Here is an 18,488-nt window from a genome sequence, read left to right as displayed (position 1 = left end):
GCTGACCAATACATTTCAATGTGATAAAGACATTTTCTTGGTTAACCCTAACCCTAATGGTAAGAAATTAGCCATTTTCTTCCTCTCACTCACTCTGGAATGAGTAATCCTGCACACAGACATCCAAAATAAAGACAGTCACAGTGACCTCAGCTATCTCATTTTTTAGCAGACCCATTCCTCCCCCACAGGCTGGCTGTCTACAATACTACACCTCAGGGAAACCACTAGATTTTATCCCATTTATATTTCTCACTAATGATTTGGATGAAACGGTTATTATTGACTTTTTCAAGATGATAGAAGGCTATTAAGCAATTAATTTAACAGTTCTGCTAATAGTCTTTAATAGCTTCAACTCTGTCTGCCTGAGAGGGGAGTTTTTTTTTAAAGTACATGAGGTAGAGAAGGATGGGATAAACTTCCTCCGTTCAGTGTCTGTCGCAGAGTAATGAGGGGAAGTCAAGGTAACACGGATCCAGCCTTTATCATTATGTCCACTCATTTCTCCCCTCACTCGGTATCCACCTATCACTTGCCAGGCTTTGCCATGCATCCTACCTCTCTTTTCAAGTTTTCTCCCATTCTCCATCAGAAGGGTCCTAACCTGAAATGTCACATATCCATTTACCTCCCTGCAGCAGAGGCGACAGCACATCCAATGTTAATTAAATGTTTGCCTATATCTTCCTGGTTTTCTGCACTTGGCACATAACCTTCAATGCCTTTATGATTTAAGTGCTCAGTCTTCTGTAGTCTTTCTCAGTTGATATTTATTTTGATGGTATGTAATACATTCCTCAGACTTTGCCTCGTGGGATACAATTGTCTGATGAATGTAGCTTTGTCGCAGTTCTGTTTTTGGCATCATGGTGCGATTTTTCTTTACCAGATTGCCTTATTTTCCAGAGCAACATCTCATTATCTGTCCTGTTGCAGTTTCATTTCCAGCTGTTTATTTCTTTATCTTATTATTCCCATCAGAATTTTAGGCTTCAGCAACCTTGTGCTGTTGTCAGTGCTATTTTGGGTTGGTGGTTCGTCATTCTCTGAGCTGGGTTTGAAGCGAGCCCTGGCATTAGGGAATGTATCTATGTTAGGTGTGATAGCTATAGGGACTTCAGATTCCTTCCTCAGAACTCTTACCACATTCTCTATTATTCTGCAGGAGTGTGGACGATGTGATGTACGAAACTCACCTGAAGCAAATAGTGGGCCAATATTCGCCTAAACCTCAACTGGAATATAATATCTGGCAAATTAAGCCGCCAGTTTATGAATGATTGCTGGAGATATAACTAAAAACTACAGATACCCAGAATCTGGAATACAAACAGAAAATGCTGGGAACACTCAGAAGTATAGAGTTAATGATTAATTAAAGTCAACCTGAACATTAAAATTTGTTTCTCTCGCCAAATACGTTATTTCCAGCATTTTCTGTTTTTAAATTGTGATGTTATGTGGTGGAAGTGGCGGCACCGTTAACAGCTGTGGCTCGCCTGCAGTCCGTCTGTCTTTACTTTTTTCTGTTGTTTTTTTTGTCTTGTTTTGGTTAAGTTTTAGTTTGTTGGGTTGTGTTAGAGGGGGGGGGGGGTGAAACATGTTCTCTGTCTCTTCCTTCGGGGGAATGCGACTTTTTCGTGTCGTATCCCCCTTCTCTGCCTCCGTCTGCGCTGAGGCCTAATGGCAGAGCTGGCGGCCTCCAGCCTGCGACTGACCCCGAGGCTCCGGAGGCAGAGCCAGCCAGGACTCACCAACGAGAGGCTGGCCGTCTTCGGGACTGAGGCAGCGGTGGCCCGACTTGCTGGTGCGGCTTTCTGGCTTTTGGAGCTGATGCAGCGGGGCTCGGAGCTGAGACTGCGGGACCTGGAGCTGGGGCAGCGGCCTGGAGCTGGGGCGGCAGCCTGGAGCGGAGACTGCAGGACCCGGAGCTGGGGCGGCGGCACGGAGCGGAGACTGCAGGACCCGGAGCTTGGGCGGCGGCCCGGAGCTGATGCTGTGGCGGGCCGTCTTGGAGCGGAGACGGCGTTCCGGCTTTCGGCGGAGGCAATATCACCACGGAGGTCCGCTGGACTGGAGGGCGGCATCTCCGGCCTGGATCGATTGCCTCAGCGCAGAGGAAGAACAAGGAAGGAAGAGACGGAGACTAAGACTTTGTCTCCATCACAGTGAGGATGTGCTTGGTGAACTCACTGTGGTGGATGTTTAATTTGTGTTTATTGTATGTTTTGTTTTTATTGGTTCTGTTTATGACTGCAGGCAACATAACTTCGTTCAGACCGAAAGGTCTGAATGACAATAAAGGAATCTAATTCTAATTCTAATAATCCACTAACAGTTGTTCTTACCCAAAGATGACGAGTGTATGCTTGCTTATATTTCTCTCCATCTATATTTTGTTGTCACTACTCTTTCATCTCTGAAAAATAGCCACTGAGAAGCGAGAAGTGCACCTCAAACATGGACCTCCAGGGTAAGACTGTGCAGGCCATTCCTCTAGTTATATTCTCTAGTTATATTCTCATAACAACTGCAGGCATTTCTTGCAATGTCACGCACTTTGATAAATCTTCATTCAGTCTAAGACTCTTCCTTTTCATAGCCACTCCCTCACTCTTGTGTTTTGCATTCCTCAAACAATATTGTCATGGATCAAAGAGTCACCCAGACAACCAAAATTTCAGTTTACAGGCAGCAACATCAATTTGGTCAAGTATATGTTGAATGTTTCCATATTCACCCGTCATCTCCTAAAGAAGCTGAATCACTCCACTATCCCAATGAATGGATGATTGCACTGTTTCTCAGGGGCCTCGGGAAGCTCTTGTCACATCCCTTGCATTGCCCATGTGCCTTCATTAACTGATGTTTTATCCTATGAAGAAATAAATCCAGTAGCTCTAAGAACATTCCTTTCTTCAGTTGGCTCATATTTAGGACAGGTGCTCAGAATTTTCATTTAGAGATGTGACTGGGATCTGCTCCAGTCACTGCTACAGGTGTACTACTGTCCTTATCAAACTGCGGCATTACAGGTTACAGGTGGTTAACTAAGGGTTGCAAGGAAAAATACAACTAGCTGCCCATTTTCTTATGGAGAGTGTCGTCTAACCGATGATAATTTATGATGCTGCAGCAGATTATTACTCTTGTATTGAGTGCATGGAAGAAAACACCATTCTTGCCTTTGCAGGAAATACTGTAAAACTGTGAGAATGCCAGTGAGGGGCAGATCTTACGATGTACTCGTATGCCTGTAGCAGTAATCAAAGAGAGAGCACTTTGCATTTCAATTGTATGTTACAACAACTTATTCAATCAAGTTTGCCAGCAGGATCTCTATACAATGGCCAACACTAACCCTTCTCCAGTCACCTCTGATGAGGATGACTTTCCTCTGCTTGTTTGCAGCAGTTTATTTCCTGTTCGTTTTCTGAGTCTGCACAAAACTTGACAGTCTTAAATTTACAACAGAAGTTGTAAACAGAATGCGTTACTCAATGCTGGCAGCAAGCCAAGTCAAAATGGTTGCACACACGCTGTCTACAGCCAGGATAAACCAAAAATCCTATAGCAAGCAAGATAGTGAACTCCTGCGAAAACCAATGGGCTGACGTGTAGTACGTTACGGAGTGGAACGTCAGTCTTTTCGTCGGCCATTTTAGTAAACTCGACCCGACCCGACTTTGTAAATCCTTCTCGCAGTGTAATCAGCATTGCGGGGGAACAGTTTGTGTGTGTGTGTGTGTGATATAGCGTTAGACCCATTATTCAAAATTCTGTTACTTTTCATTAATGATTAATATGTTAATAAATTATAATTCTGTTCATTTTCTTTTTTAATGTTTTGGATTCAAAGCCCCGGGATTGGGATCGGACTGTGCAAGGGTGGAGGGGGCACTGAAGGCTGTGGCCACACAAAGTGTAAAAGGGGAGACCTTTCCAATCCACGCTTCCTACTTTCTGTCTCCGCTGTGCCTTTTCAAAACTAGTTGTTTATCTTTTCCGCAAAAAGAGCAGACCGGTCCGGAGTTTGGGGGCCGGGCAGCGAGCATGATGGAGGAAGAAACCGAAGCTTTGGATCTCGTGCCCGCCCACTTTCCCCCCGTCATTGAGGCTCTTTAACGGGGAAGAGAGAAAATGAGGAGGATTTTTACCAAAGATTGTTGATTTTTTTCGAGGATGTTTCCGTAAACGGCTTCCGTCTCCGCATTAGTATCTTTGCTCCGTTATGGCAGACAAAGATGGTGGAGACGAAAGCTGGATACGGAAATTGGGCCAAAGATAACCCATGAACTTACCCATGACCGTACTATGTATTTTTCGTAGAGTGCACTATCTTGCTTGCTATAGGATCTTTGTGATAAACTATATACAAAACACCCCCTTTGTCCTCTGCAGTGCGACCTGCTGCACGGGAGGAGCAATGGGTCCCCCCCCACCCCACACAGTCCACCAAACATCACAATCCCCCTTTCCAGTTTGAACGTCTACATTTGGTTGGACATCTCTTCACTCTTTTTTCCCCAGCCTTTTCTGCATTTCACAACCCTAAAGGCTCAGAATCAACAGAGTTTTCCTCAGTGTTCTCTTTTGAAGAGATATCAGTATTTGCTTTACCTGTATGCTGTACTTTCTCCACTTGACTGTAGTTTTTCTCGGCAGTCGTCAGCATTTTGGATGCGAACGCGATTGGTTCTTCCTTGCTGTTCAGCGTCATTTGTGAGATTACTGCTCCAAGACCAGTTGGCAAGGCATCTGTGGCCAGCGAGATCGGCTTCGATGGGTCATAGTGGACCAAACACATCTTCTGGGCAAGCATCTCCTTCAACCTGGTGAATGCGTGGTCACACTCTTTGTTTTTTTTTTATTTTTTTTTTTTTATTTTATTTTTATTAGAAATACGGTAAATTACAATCCTACACAACACATATATCTTAATACATTTTTTGTACCGCTTCATTTTTTTTGAGCTTTAAGAAAAAGGTAGAAGTAAGGAAAGTAAAGAAAGTGCGCGAGAGTCGTGAAGTGCAAGAGTGTTGGGAAAAGAAAGCCCCTTAGAAAAGAAGTTAGAGAAGGAAGTAAAGTGAGAAAATAGACCCTAGAAAAGAAAGAAAGAGAAAATAGAAACAATCGCTCTATTATAACATTAAACTCCGCAGAAAGGGGACTACCAACCAAGTCTGTTTTTGGTTACCAGGTCCTGATACCTCTTATTTACATATTTGTTTTTTTAAATTACTATTGCACCTCATACTTGTAATAGGTCCAGAAACATAGACCACGTCTTTTGGAATTGGTCTTGGTCACACTCTTTGGACCAGTGCCATTCAATGTCCTGTTTACGAAGGTTGTTCACGCACTTGCTGACCATGTTGCAATCCGTGGTCGATGGCAATGCCATAGTTGATCCATTGTAGATCAAGGCGTTCATGTCAAGCTTGAAAGCATGGATTCAGTCGACGGCACAGAGCGATGTACCTTCTTTACCAACGACGATCAGTGGCAACATCTGTGTTATACCATTACAGGAAATGGCGACAGTGCATTTGCCTTTCGTAGGAATGGGCTGTCGTCCATATCAGAAAAGTGGATGTTGGCCGGTTTCAGTTTCAACAATCCGATCCTCTCCCAGATGTCCTGACCCACTAGCAACACAGCCGCACCAGTGTCCACCTGGAACTGTAGATCGACGTTCGAGACCCGCAGCGAAATCCTCGGCTTGTCGGTGATCGTAGACACAGCGAGCACTTCAATAGGAATGGTCTCCGCGATTTGGTCGACTGTGTTTTGCGCTTTCTTGCCCTTTCTCAGCTTTCCCACGGATTGACACACTGCCTGCAGATGACCTTTTCGGTAACAGGCATAACAAACGGACTTGATATAGGGGCACTCACGGTGGTGATGAGCAGTCGAGCCACACCGGTAGCAGGGTTTTGATTCAGATTCAGATTCAGATTCAATTTTAATTGTCATTGTCAGTGTACAGTACAGAGACAACAAAATGCATTTAGCATCTCCCTGGAAGAGCGACATAGCAAATGATTTGAATAAATAATAATAAGTGTCCGGGGGGGGGGGTGGTGATTGGCAGTCCGATCCTCCCACCCGGAGGTTGCAGGTGGTTGCCGGAGGGTGCAGGTAGTTGAAGCAGGTAGGTAGACTGACAAAAAACCTCCGGGAACCGCATCGGAAACATTGGTGGGGCGCAAAGTCTCCAGAGGTTTCCGTTCAGGTTTCCTAAGTGGGACAGGGGCATTACCTTCTGCATTATCAAGGTCATCTAAGGGAGGCGCTCTCTTGGGGATGACCGGTGAAGGCCGAAGGCTTGATCTGAGGGGGATGATGGCCTGCTGGCAATACAGGAGGATGGAGGAGACGGCTGTGATAGGCCTCAGGCCTCCATAGCCAGCTATTGCTGGATCTGTAAAACTGTTACCAAAACCTGTCAACAATGGCATATGGACGCAGTGATCTGTTTATATGTATTGCGTACATAATCGGGAGTGATACTTATATATGGCATAATCTTACTAATCTATATGCAAAAAAAGAATTTCACTCTACCCTGGTACACGTGATAATAAAAGAACCATTGAATCAAGGGTCTTGACCCAAAATGTCACCCATTCCTTCTCTCCTGAGATGCTGCCTGTCCCGTTGAGTTACTCCAGCTTTGTGTGTCAACTGCTACAACTGCTACAAAGCCAGACAGCAGAACCATGTCTTCAGCTGATCAACACTGCTCATGGATTTCTCCGCCTGCTTGTCTCCGGCAACTAAAAGTGAAGAGAATCTGCCTGTTTGTGTACGCTGAGACTTGGTGCCCTCCTCCCTGATGCATCAGTGTGCTGAAGACAATAACACTTTGACCTGGAGCAGCAGCAACAGTCTAGAAGGAGCCGGAGTCATAAAAGTTAGGAGCTGTGAGCATTCCGCAGTCACATGCACAGCTCTTAGTGAAGGAACAATAAAATATTCATTATTCTTCACTGACCTTAAGAGAGGAGAATTGCTCCCTTAAGATCTGTTGTGCATTTAGCTTGCAACTGAAATTATTTCTCCTTCTTCCTCCTCCTCCTCCCAGTTCTGGCAGCTTATCCTACTCTCTCTTTGATATTGGGTCATCTTTGATTCTAAGAGGAAGGTTGGCAGGCCACCCAAATATGGAATTAACTGGATGCATACAAACGTCTAATCAGCGCATTAATTCATCATCAACAGCCTGGACAATTCCTTAGATAGCTGAGAAATGGCCTTCAACATAGTGGCTGCTGCCTCCCACCTCCAGAGACCTGGGTTTAATCCTGACGTCTGTGTGAAGTTTGCACTTTATCCATGTGCCCGCATGAGATTTCTTCTACAGCCCGTCAGAGTTGTACAGGTCGGCAAAGTCATTGTCACGATAAGTTCATAAGTCACAAGAGCCGAATTAGGCCATTCAGCCCATTGAGTTTACTCCGCCATCCAATCCTGGTCTGAAGAAGGGTTTCGGCCCGAAACGTCGCCTGTTTCCTTCGCTCCATAGGTGCTGCTGCACCCGCTGAGTTTCTCCAGCAATTTTGTGTACCATCCTGGTCAATCTATGTTTCCCTCTCAAACCAATTCTCCTATCTTCACCCAGTACCCTTTGCCACCCTTACTAGTCAAAAACCTGTCAAACTCCGCCTTAAAAATACCTAACGACTTGGCTTCCACACCCATCTGTGGCAATTAAATCCACAGATTCACCACTCTCTGGCTAAAGAAATTCCTCCTCATCTTTCTAAACTTTCATCCTTAATTCTGAGGCTGTGCCTTCTGGTCCTGGACTCTCCCACTGGTGGAAACATTTGCTTCACATCCACTTCATCCTAGCTTTTCATTATGCGGTAAGTTTCAATGAGGGTCCCCTCGCGTCTGAAATGTGTTGGCGAATGCTAGAATCTGAGGATAGTTTAATGCAAATTTTAGGCACCTATCTATGTGATCCAGATTGCAGGAAATGAGATTGGTTTGTAGCTGGCATAGAATGAACGGCTGAAAGAGCCTCCATCCTTGTCTTGAGGCAATATACATAAACATCTATAATTTATACTCAGTTGAGTTAGATGGTTCAGACCTTGTAGTAACTCGTGTAGATAGCATTACCAGTGGTGAGGAAAGTCCCTCTGTGTGCTTAGATGTCAGTGTAGGAGTGAAAGGCTAAGAGAGAGCATTGGATAGAATGCATTGATTAGAAATAGCTTCACTGGCAACAAGTAGGCTTTGAGCCTATGATTATTATAATCTACCAGCCCTGAATGCTGTCAGCAATCATTAGATGTGCCAATGGAAAATAAATTACGTTACCAAGGTGGCACATGGAGCCCTTCCAAATGGTCGTATGCAGGTTCACCTGGGACCAGGTTTCCATTCTTTGTGATGCTGATCAGCATCTAGCGAAACAGGTATTTTTGAGCTTGCTTTCTGGCTGATTATGTGCAAGCAAGGAGAACACAACACAAGGCAAAAGGACACAAAGTGCTGGGGTAACTGATCGGTCTGAAGAAGGGTCCCGACCCGAAACATCACCTATCCATGTGATCCAGAGATGTTGTTTGAACTACTGATATGTTCCAACATTCTGTGTCTCTTTTGCGTAAACCCGCATCTGCAATAGCTGGTTTCTACACACGTGTAAAACGGTATAGTGGGCGCGGCACGGTGGTGCAGCGGTAGAGTTGCTGTCTTGCAGCACCAGAGACAAGGGTTCGATCTCGACTATGAGCCCTGTCTGTACGGAGTTTTACGTTCTCCCCATGAGCACATGGGTTTTCTCAGAGATCTTTGGTTTCCTCCCACACTCCAAAGACGTACAAGTGTGTGCAGATAATGTTAATGTGCGGGAATCGTTGTTCGGTGCAGACTCATTGGGCCAAAGAGCCTGTTTCCTCGCTGTGAATCTAAAACTAAAAAACTAAAACTGAACATACCCCAGATGATCGATTCATTTAAAAATGAGCTAAAGATTTTAAAATCTCATCTCATCTCATTAGCCGAATCCAACCCAATCTATGGAAGAGTCTGCAGTGCCTGCACTATCCACCTCAAAACCCACAAAAAACTGAATGTAAGCATTCTTGGTCCCGAGCGGCCACCTTAATAAAAGACCTACAATTTAGTTATGAAACAATTAGAATCCCTGTAGAAGAATGAATTGTGCACCAAAGTCAAACAAGTACAATTCAATAACAATATTTTGGCATAAATCCTAAGAAGAAATAATTCCACACATCTTGTTGTACTGGGGTCTCGTACACAAAGTTAGTTAACAGTGTGGTGCAATCAAGACTAGGTAACAACTACAGTATAATGCCACGGGGCAAGAATTAAAACAAATCTGAGGAAAGACAAAAGATAGACACAAAAAGCTGGAATAACTCAGCAGGACAGGCAGCAGCTCTGGAGAGAAGGAATGGGTGATGTTTCAGGTCGAGACCCTTTTTCAGAAAGAAAAACAAGGAAGGTTATAAAATTGTTTAACTGTTTCAATACTGACATTTATATTATTAATTTATTTAAACATTAGAAATTAAATTTTAAAGTGAATAGTTTTCAAAGACTGTCTTTAATAGTCCAGATGTGGGTATCACTGGCAAGGGCAGCAATATAATTGTCATTTCTAGTTGCCCTGGTGATGGCCAATATTCCTCAATTGCTGCTTGCAATTTGATGCAATGTCATGATTTACACAGCTACTTCAGAGGATACTTGTGTTACAAAAGGTAATGGGAATCTGGAAGATTCTCCCTGACTCAAACTGAGTCAATTGAAAATTTCAAAACTATATTTCTCCATTTAACCATACTGTGGAACTTGAGCCATTATAAATTTTATTCTGTAAAGGTTTTTTAATGAACTGGGTTATAATAATGATGTAATAGATTTTTATACACTGTTACTGATACCTGGTTATTATTTTTAAGATTGAAAATCTGAAATAAAATTATCAATCTGTCAAGGATTTGAATTCTTGTTAGACACAAAAAGCTGGAGTAACTCAGCAGGTAATTAGAGTTAAAAAATAGTGAGCAATTCATGCTAGCTGGATTATAAGGTCAACATTCAACATTATTGGTCCAGTGTTCTATAGATTCAGGATCAGTTCCTGTGGATTGGAGGATAGCTAATGTTATCCCATTTTTTAAGAAAGGCGGGAGAGAGAAAATAGTGAATTATAGACCAGTTAGCCCGACATCGGTGGTGGGGAAGATGCTGGAGTCAATTATAAAAGATGAAATAGCGGCTCATTTTAATAGCAGTAGCAAGATCGGTCTGAGTCAGCATGGATTTACGAAGGGGAAAACATGCTTGACTAATCTTCTGGAATTTTTTTGAGGGTATAACTGGGAAAATGGACAAAGGGGAGCCAGTGGATGTGGTGTACTTGGACTTTCAGAATGCATTTGATAAGGTCCCACATGGGAGATTAGTGGGAAAAATTAGAGCACATGGTATTGGGGGTAGAGTGCTGACATGGATAGAGATGTGGTTGGCAGACAGGAAACAAAGAGTAGGAATTAACAGGTCCCTTTCAGAATGGCAGGCAGTGACTAGTGGGGTACCGCAAGGCTCAATGCTGGGACCGTAGCTATTTACAATATATATTAATGATTTAGATGAAGGGAATCAAAGTAACATTAGCAAATTTGCAGATGACACAAAGCTGGGTGGCAGTGTAAACTGTGAGGAGGATGCTATGAGGATGCAGGGTGACTTGGACAGGTTGGGGTAGTGGGCAGATGCATGGCAGATGCAGTTTAATAGTAAGTTTTAAACGAGAACTTACCAGTTTGAAGTTTGATCTGTATTTTATGAGGAGTTACGATGAGGGATTACGTGAAGAACCCCGCCAGGACGCATGCGTGTCATTCTTCAAAGCAGCGGTGTTAAATCACAGACAACTGTAATGACTAAACATAGTAAGATTAGAGAAAAGATACCAGTTAGGTATATGATCAAGGGTGGGAGCGGAGGGCACGTAATCCCTCATCGTAACTCCTCATAAAATACAGATCAAACTTCAAACTGGTAAGTTCTCGTTTAATCTTACTATTTTACTTCGGAGTCACGTGAGTGTCTACGTGAAGATTTTAAAGCTCTGTGATTTCATGCCGTGGAAACAAGTCCATGCATCACGTCTGCCTTGACTGTAGGAGGAATAGTGTTAACATAATTTGGACATGAATTCGATATTGAAATCATAAAATTTGTTAACAAAAATTATGATCCTTTTATGGGTTTGAATTAATTTACAGAACTTAAAATTTTTTCTGCAAATGTTCCAGTTTTCATTACTGGTTTATTGTAAAATAATTGGAATGTTCATTCCCCTGACCATCCTGCTGCTTCGAGGACTTGGTCCATGGGCACATCCAATTGTATTGCTCCCGATGTAGTTGCAGCCCTGGTGGAATGAGATTTTAAAATGTTAGTATCAACCCCAGCCTGTGTAAGCACCTGTTTTAGCCATCTTGAGATGGTCTGGCCCGTCACTCTTTTGTGAGGTTGCTTGTGGCTGATCAGAAGTCCCTTCTCATTACCTCTTAGGATTTTAGTTTTCTCTATGTATAATGACAGGTGTCTAACTATACAGAGACGGTCATCTGTAGGGTATGACCTAAATAGTATATTGAGGCCTGCTGATCCCTGTCTGTTCTGCTTTACTAGCTCGTAGATGTGGAACGTAATATTGTCAGGTGAGGAAGTCATGTTGTCCAGTCTGAGTTTGTGCAGTGACTGTACCCACTGTGCCGTGACTAATGCCATTAACATGACTGTTTTTAAAATCAGTCTGTGTAGAGACAGAGCTGATGCTGGAGACCAGTTTCTGAGCGTCTTTAGGACAATGCTTACATCCCAAATTTGGGAGTACCTGGTTTTTGGAGGATTAGTATTAAAAATTCCCCTCATGAGCTTTGTTACCAGTGGGTGAGTGCCTACAGAGTAACGCTCTGTCCCTTGCCATAGGTAAGTCGACAGGGCACTTCTGGCGCTGTTGATGGCACTATAACTGAGCCCTTCATCATAGTGGAGGCCTGCCAGATATTCCAGAACAGACGGGATGTTCATGTTTCTGTCGGTGATGTTGTTTTTATGGCAGTACATTTCCCACTTCCTGATGTAGACCAGATACTGTTTTTTAGTCGATTGTCTTTGGGCCGCCGAGATCATGTTCACTGTTCGGTCCGTCAGTCCCAGTTGTAGAAGTGGTGTTTTTAAACTCTACAAATTAATAGGTTCAAATATTTATGGCATGGGTGGCTATAGAAACATAGAAATTAGGTGCAGGAGTAGGCCATTCGGCCCTTCGAGCCTGCACCGCCATTTAATATGATCATGGCTGATCATCCAACTCAGTATCCCGTACCTGCCTTCTCTCCATACCCTCTGATCCCCTTGGCCACAAGGGCCACATCTAACTCCCTCTTAAATATAGCCAATGAACTGGCCTCAACTACCCTCTGTGGCAGAGAGTTCCAGAGATTCACCACTCTCTGTGTGAAAAAAAGTTCTCCTCATCTCGGTTTTAAAGGATTTCCCCCTTATCCTTAAGCTGTGACCCCTTGTCCTGGACTTCCCCAACATCGGGAACAATCTTCCTGAATCTAGCCTGTCCAACCCTTTAAGAATTTTGTAAGTTTCTATAAGATCCCCTCTCAATCTCCTAAATTCTAGAGAGTATAAACCAAGTCTATCCAGTCTTTCTTCATAAGACAGTCCTGACATCCCAGGAATCAGTCTGGTGAACCTTCTCTGCACTCCCTCTATGGCAATAATGTCCTTCCTCAGATTTGGAGACCAAAACTGCACGCAATACTCCAGGTGTGGTCTCACCAAGACCCTGTACAACTGCAGTAGAACCTCCCTGCTCCTATACTCAAATCCTCTTGCTATGAAAGCCAACATACCATTCGCTTTCTTTACTGCCTGCTGCACCTGCATGCCTACCTTCAATGACTGGTGTACCATGACACCCAGGTCTCGCTGCATCTCCCCCTTTCCCAATCGGCCACCGTTTAGATAATAATCTGCTTTCCCGTTTTTGCCACCAAAATGGATAACCTCACATTTATCCACATTAAACTGCATCTGCCAAACATTTGCCGACTCACCCAGCCTATCCAAGTCACCTTGCAGTCTCCTAGCATCCTTCTCACACCTAACACTGCCCCCCAGCTTAGTGTCATCCGCAAACTTGGAGATATTGCCTTCAATTCCCTCATCCAGATCATTAATATATATTGTAAATAGCTGGGGTCCCAGTACTGAGCCTTGCGGTACCCCACTAGTCACTGCCTGCCATTGTGAAAAGGACCCGTTTACTCCTACTCTTTGCTTCCTGTTTGCCAGCCAGTTCTCTAACCACATCAATACTGAACCCCCAATGCCATGTGCTTTAAGTTTGTATACTAATCTCTTATGTGGGACCTTGTAGAAAGCCTTCTGGAAGTCCAGATACACCACATCCACTGATTCTCCCCTATCCACGCTACTAGTTACATCCTCGAAAAATTCTATAAGATTCGTCAGACATGATTTACCTTTCGTAAATCCATGCTGACTTTGTCCAATGATTTCACCACTTTCCAAATGTGCTGCTATCCCATCTTTAATAACTGACTCTAGCAGTTTCCCCACTACCGATGTTAGGCTAACTGGTCTGTAATTCCCCGTTTTCTCTCTCCCTCCCTTCTTAAAAAGTGGGGTTACGTTTGCTACCCGCCAATCCTCTGGAACTACTCCAGAATCTAAAGAGTTTTGAAAGATTATTACTAATGCATCCACTATTTCTGGAGCTACTTCCTTAAGTACTCTGGGATGCAGCCTATCTGGCCCTGGGGATTTATCGGCCTTTAATCCATTCAATTTACCCAACACCACTTCCCGACTAACCTGGATTTCACTCAATTCCTCCACCTCCTTTGACCCGCGGCCCCTGCTATTTCCGGCAGATCATTTATGTCCTCCTTAGTGAAGTCGGAACTATCCCCTGTTACGGGATGTAGCAATAAGTCCGGTCTATGTGGGATGGTAATAAATGTTTCTAACACCATGTTTTGTACCACTGGGAACCATGGTTGTGTAGGCCAATCGGGTACTACCAAACTACCAGACGCAGAGTATTACCCGACTGATGAGGCAGAAAGGAGGGAATGTGTAAATAAACAATTTCCCCCAATGCAGTGAAAATGCATCTGTCGCTGCTGCCCCAGGGTCTGGTTCCCATGAAACATAGTTTGGTATCTGGTTGTTTAGTCTGGATGCGAATAATTCGATATCTGGTGTTCCATATTTTGCTGTAATATCAGCAAATACTATTTTGTTCAACATCCGTTTGGTGTTTTCATTAAATTTGCGTGACCTGGTGTCTGCCACTAAATTTAGTCTCCTTGGTAGGTAAGTGGCTGATATCCAAATATCTCTTTGGATGCACCATAGCCAAATTGAGTTAGCCAGATTGTCACTTGAAATCGATTTGTTTCCACCCATGTGGTTAATGTATGCTACCACGGTGGTATTGTCTATTTGTAGTCGAACATGCTGGTGATATGACCCAGTACAATATGACTTTAGGCCATGGAATGCACCCAACATTTCCAAGTAGTTTATGCCCAGTGTGAGTAAGAAAGATGCCTCCTGTGCAGTCCATCTCCCTCCACAGCTGGTGATGGTATTGGTGGCTCCCCACCCAATTGCACTGGCATCAGATTGTAGTACCATGGAAGGGTTACTGACAATGATTGGGTTTGAACAAAACCAAATGTTGTCTATCCACCATATTAGTTCCGTTTTGGCTTGGATTGGTAGTCTCATAGGTCTGTTAAAATGACCTGCATTAATTTTGAGCGCTTGTATTTTTGCTCTCTGTAAGTTTTGGTAATGTAGAGGTCCAAATTGTGTGGCTGGGAAAGCTGCCACTATTTTACCAATTACTTTTGCTACCAATCTGATGGATGGTTTTCTGATGTCAATGAGGTTATTGCAAGCCTCTATTAAATCTCTAGCCTTTCCCTTAGGTAGTGTCACCATCATGTGAACTGAGTCAATGGTGAACCCCAAATAATCCATAGTGGTGGACGGCGTTAGTTTAGATTTAATTGGATGGATGATAAATCCCAGTTTTTCAAATAGCTGTTTTGTGGCTGTTACAGTCTGTATGGCCAATTCCAAAGTTTTGCCCACAATGAGTATGTCATCTAAATATGCCATAACCATGTGTTTACGTTTCCGTAGAAATGCTAGGGCTAGTTTTAAAATTTTTGTGAACAGCCTGGGGGCTGATGATAGGCCATTTGGCAGTGCTTTATACTGTCAGAGTTGTCCCATCCAGTGAATTTTAAGTAACATCTGTGGTCACCTCGTATAGGCACTGTATAGTAAGCATCTTTTAAATCGATGCTGGCCATGAAGTAACCTTTGGAAATTAATTGTTTAGCAATAACAAAGGTTTCCATTTTAAAGTGAATATATTGTACAAATGTATTCAATTTTGTTAGATCGATGATGATGCGACAACCACCATCTTTTTTGATTTTGGTAAAAATATTGGACACAAATTCTAATGGTTCGTGTTGTGTTATCTCAATTACACCTTTTATGTAGAGCCGCTCCAGTTCAGCTTGTGCCTGATTTTTCTTTATCAGAGAGCACAAACACTCGGTTCGGTATATGTTGAACTGGAAGGCTGTACTTGTGTATAAACTCTATTGTATATCCCTGGATACTGTTTAAGATATAAGTATCGGTTGTTAATATGCTCCATGCATTCAAAAACCAGTGTAGTCTCCCCCCAACCTCCATGCTCGCCATATGTTTTAGGGAACCAGACAGACCCACCTACCTCCATTGTTACCAGTGGCAGGTTTGCTTCTTTTTGTAGTTTTTCCGCTGTTGTTGCGCTGGTGCCTGGTTTTTCGGTTTGGTTGGCGTTGAGGTTCCCCGCATCTTCCAAGAAGGCCGGCCTGGGCCATGGCCTAAAAAAGACTCATATTTGAAATACCGTGCCTTCGAGCTTTCACCAGTTCTGCTGGTGGGTGCGTAGGGATGCTGTCTTTGGCTGTAGTGGGTTTTTGTTGGTGTTCCTTTTATTAACCCCAAGGTTTTGGCTTCCTCATCGAGCTCTTTTACCTGCTTCAATAGGTTGCCTCCGAACAGGAGTATGGGTGGTTTTGTGGTCCCAAGTTTGCACAGTCCCGCGAATTTTGGGTTCAGTGTGGATTGAATGGCACTTTTCCTGATGTTATTTATTTCATGCTGGGTGTTGCAGAATAGTGCCAGTGCATCTTGTTGATCCCTGTCGTCCACTGTACGGGCAAATGCTGTTATCCCTGCGGTCAGTACTTTCAGTACTTTTTGCAATTTTACATCCATGCTCCTGACTCCTGTTCCAATGTGTTTCCATATACAGTTGTTAACTATTGGAACGTTCAGAGATATGCAATTGCCCGGTGCCAGGTGTCTTCCTGTGGTGTTCAGTACAGCCTGCTCTTGTGACTGGTTTAAAGACATGTAGTCTATACTGGCAGCAAGCTTTGGCTCCAGATTTTGTCCAGTCTGTTCCGGCTGTATAAAATTGGCCACCTTGTCCAGTAAGTTCGCTTTTTCCTGCACCCCATGCACACTTGTTATTTCTTCTGCGGCCCCCTCTTCCAGGTCAGCCCAGCACTGACCCGCAGTGCTCCCCTCCGATGAGGTAGAAGCACTGTGCAGCCCTTGAAAAGGTACTGCTGTGGGTTTACCATAGTGCCCACAGTGACTCGACTCCATATCCCGGAGTCTGTCACGTTGGAGCAAATGCTCCATACACCGTTCCATTCGGCTCCAGCGCTCTCGGTCGCTGGCCACCCGCGGTGGTTCAAAGTCGGACTCGTCTGAGTCCACGACCTTGTTAATTTTGTGTCTAGCCTTGCTGCCCTGCCGCGTGCATTTGGCCGGTGCGGAGGCGACATCGGGCACAGAAGTAACATGTTTTTCCAAATTTCTCTGGATATATCACTGGGTCAGGGGATTGCAGGAAAGGGTTAGAAGTGAAATTACTGAAAAACCATAAGGATGTATTCAATTGCATTTTGGTGGTTCCAAAGACAAGACCTGAAACTAATACTTGTGCTGTGGTCTGACTAGCAATTATGCTTTCTCAATATAATTTCCTCACTTATTTTACCAAACTTTTAAAGAACTGAAATTAACTTCCTATTGGAAGACATTGAGGAAAGTCTGGAAAAAACTCTTGAAAGACATCTAAAAAGATGATCTTATAAAGACACTTGGGAACAAACAGCGCAGGAGATTAATCTGCTGTACTGGATTCTATCGTCACAATGCGGTCTCCTCTACAACAGATAGGGTGACCACTGAGGAGCACCTCCATTTGCAGGTCAAGAGCACACGAGAACTTGTGCAATGTGGTTAGCAGGTGGAACCTTTGAAAAGTTAGAGATAACATATTATCAGAAAATTGACGATAATTGACCTTCTGTTTATGAACAGAACAGCCAAGGTAGACTGGAAGGGGATCCTAGCAGGAATGATGGTGGAACAACAATGGCAGGAATTTCTGGGCATAATCCGGAAGATGCAGGATCATTTCATTCCAAAAAGGAAGAAAGATTCTAGGGGAGTAGGAGGCAACCGTGGCTGACAAGAGAAGTTAGGGATAGAATAAAACTAAAAGAAAAGATGTATAACACAACAAAGAGTAGCCGGAAGCCAGAGGATTGGGAAACTTTCATAGGACAACAGAAGGAAACAAAACGGGCAATATGGGCTGAAAAGATGAAGTACGAAGGGAAGCTGGCCAGGAATATAAAGAAGGACAGTAAAAGCTTCTTTAGATATGTTAAGGGAAAAAGAATAGCAAAGTCAAATGTGGGTCCCTTGAAGGCAGACATGGGTGAAATTATTATGGGTAACAAGGAAATGGCAGAAGAGTTGAACAGGTACTTTGGATCTGTCTTCACTAAGGAAGACAAAAACAATCTCCCAGATGTACTGGAGGACAGAGGATCTAAGGGGGTAGACGAACTGAAAGAAATGTTCATTAGGCGAGAAACAGTATTGGGTAGGCTAATGGACTGAAGGATGATAAATCCCCTGGACCTGATGGTCTGCATCCAAGGGTCCTCAGGGAGGTGGCTCTAGAAATAGTGGACACATTGGTGATCATTTTCCAATGTTCGATCGATACAGGATCAGTTCCTGTGGATTGGAGAATAGCTAACGTTATCCCACTTTTCAAGAAAGGAGCGAGCGAGAAAACGGGGAATTACAGACCAGTTAGCCTGACTTCGGTGGTGGGAAAGATGCTGGAGTTAATTATTAAAGAGGTAATAATGGGGTATTTGGACAACAGTAAAAGGATTAGTCCAAGTCAACATGGATTTATGAAAGGGAAATCATGCTTGACTAATCTTCTGGAATTTTTTGAGGATGTGACAAGTAAAATGGATGAAGGGGTACCA

Source organism: Leucoraja erinacea, chromosome 6, assembly GCF_028641065.1.
Source record: "Leucoraja erinacea ecotype New England chromosome 6, Leri_hhj_1, whole genome shotgun sequence".
Lineage (NCBI taxonomy): Eukaryota > Metazoa > Chordata > Chondrichthyes > Rajiformes > Rajidae > Leucoraja > Leucoraja erinaceus.
Note: the sequence above shows the minus strand (reverse complement) of the source record.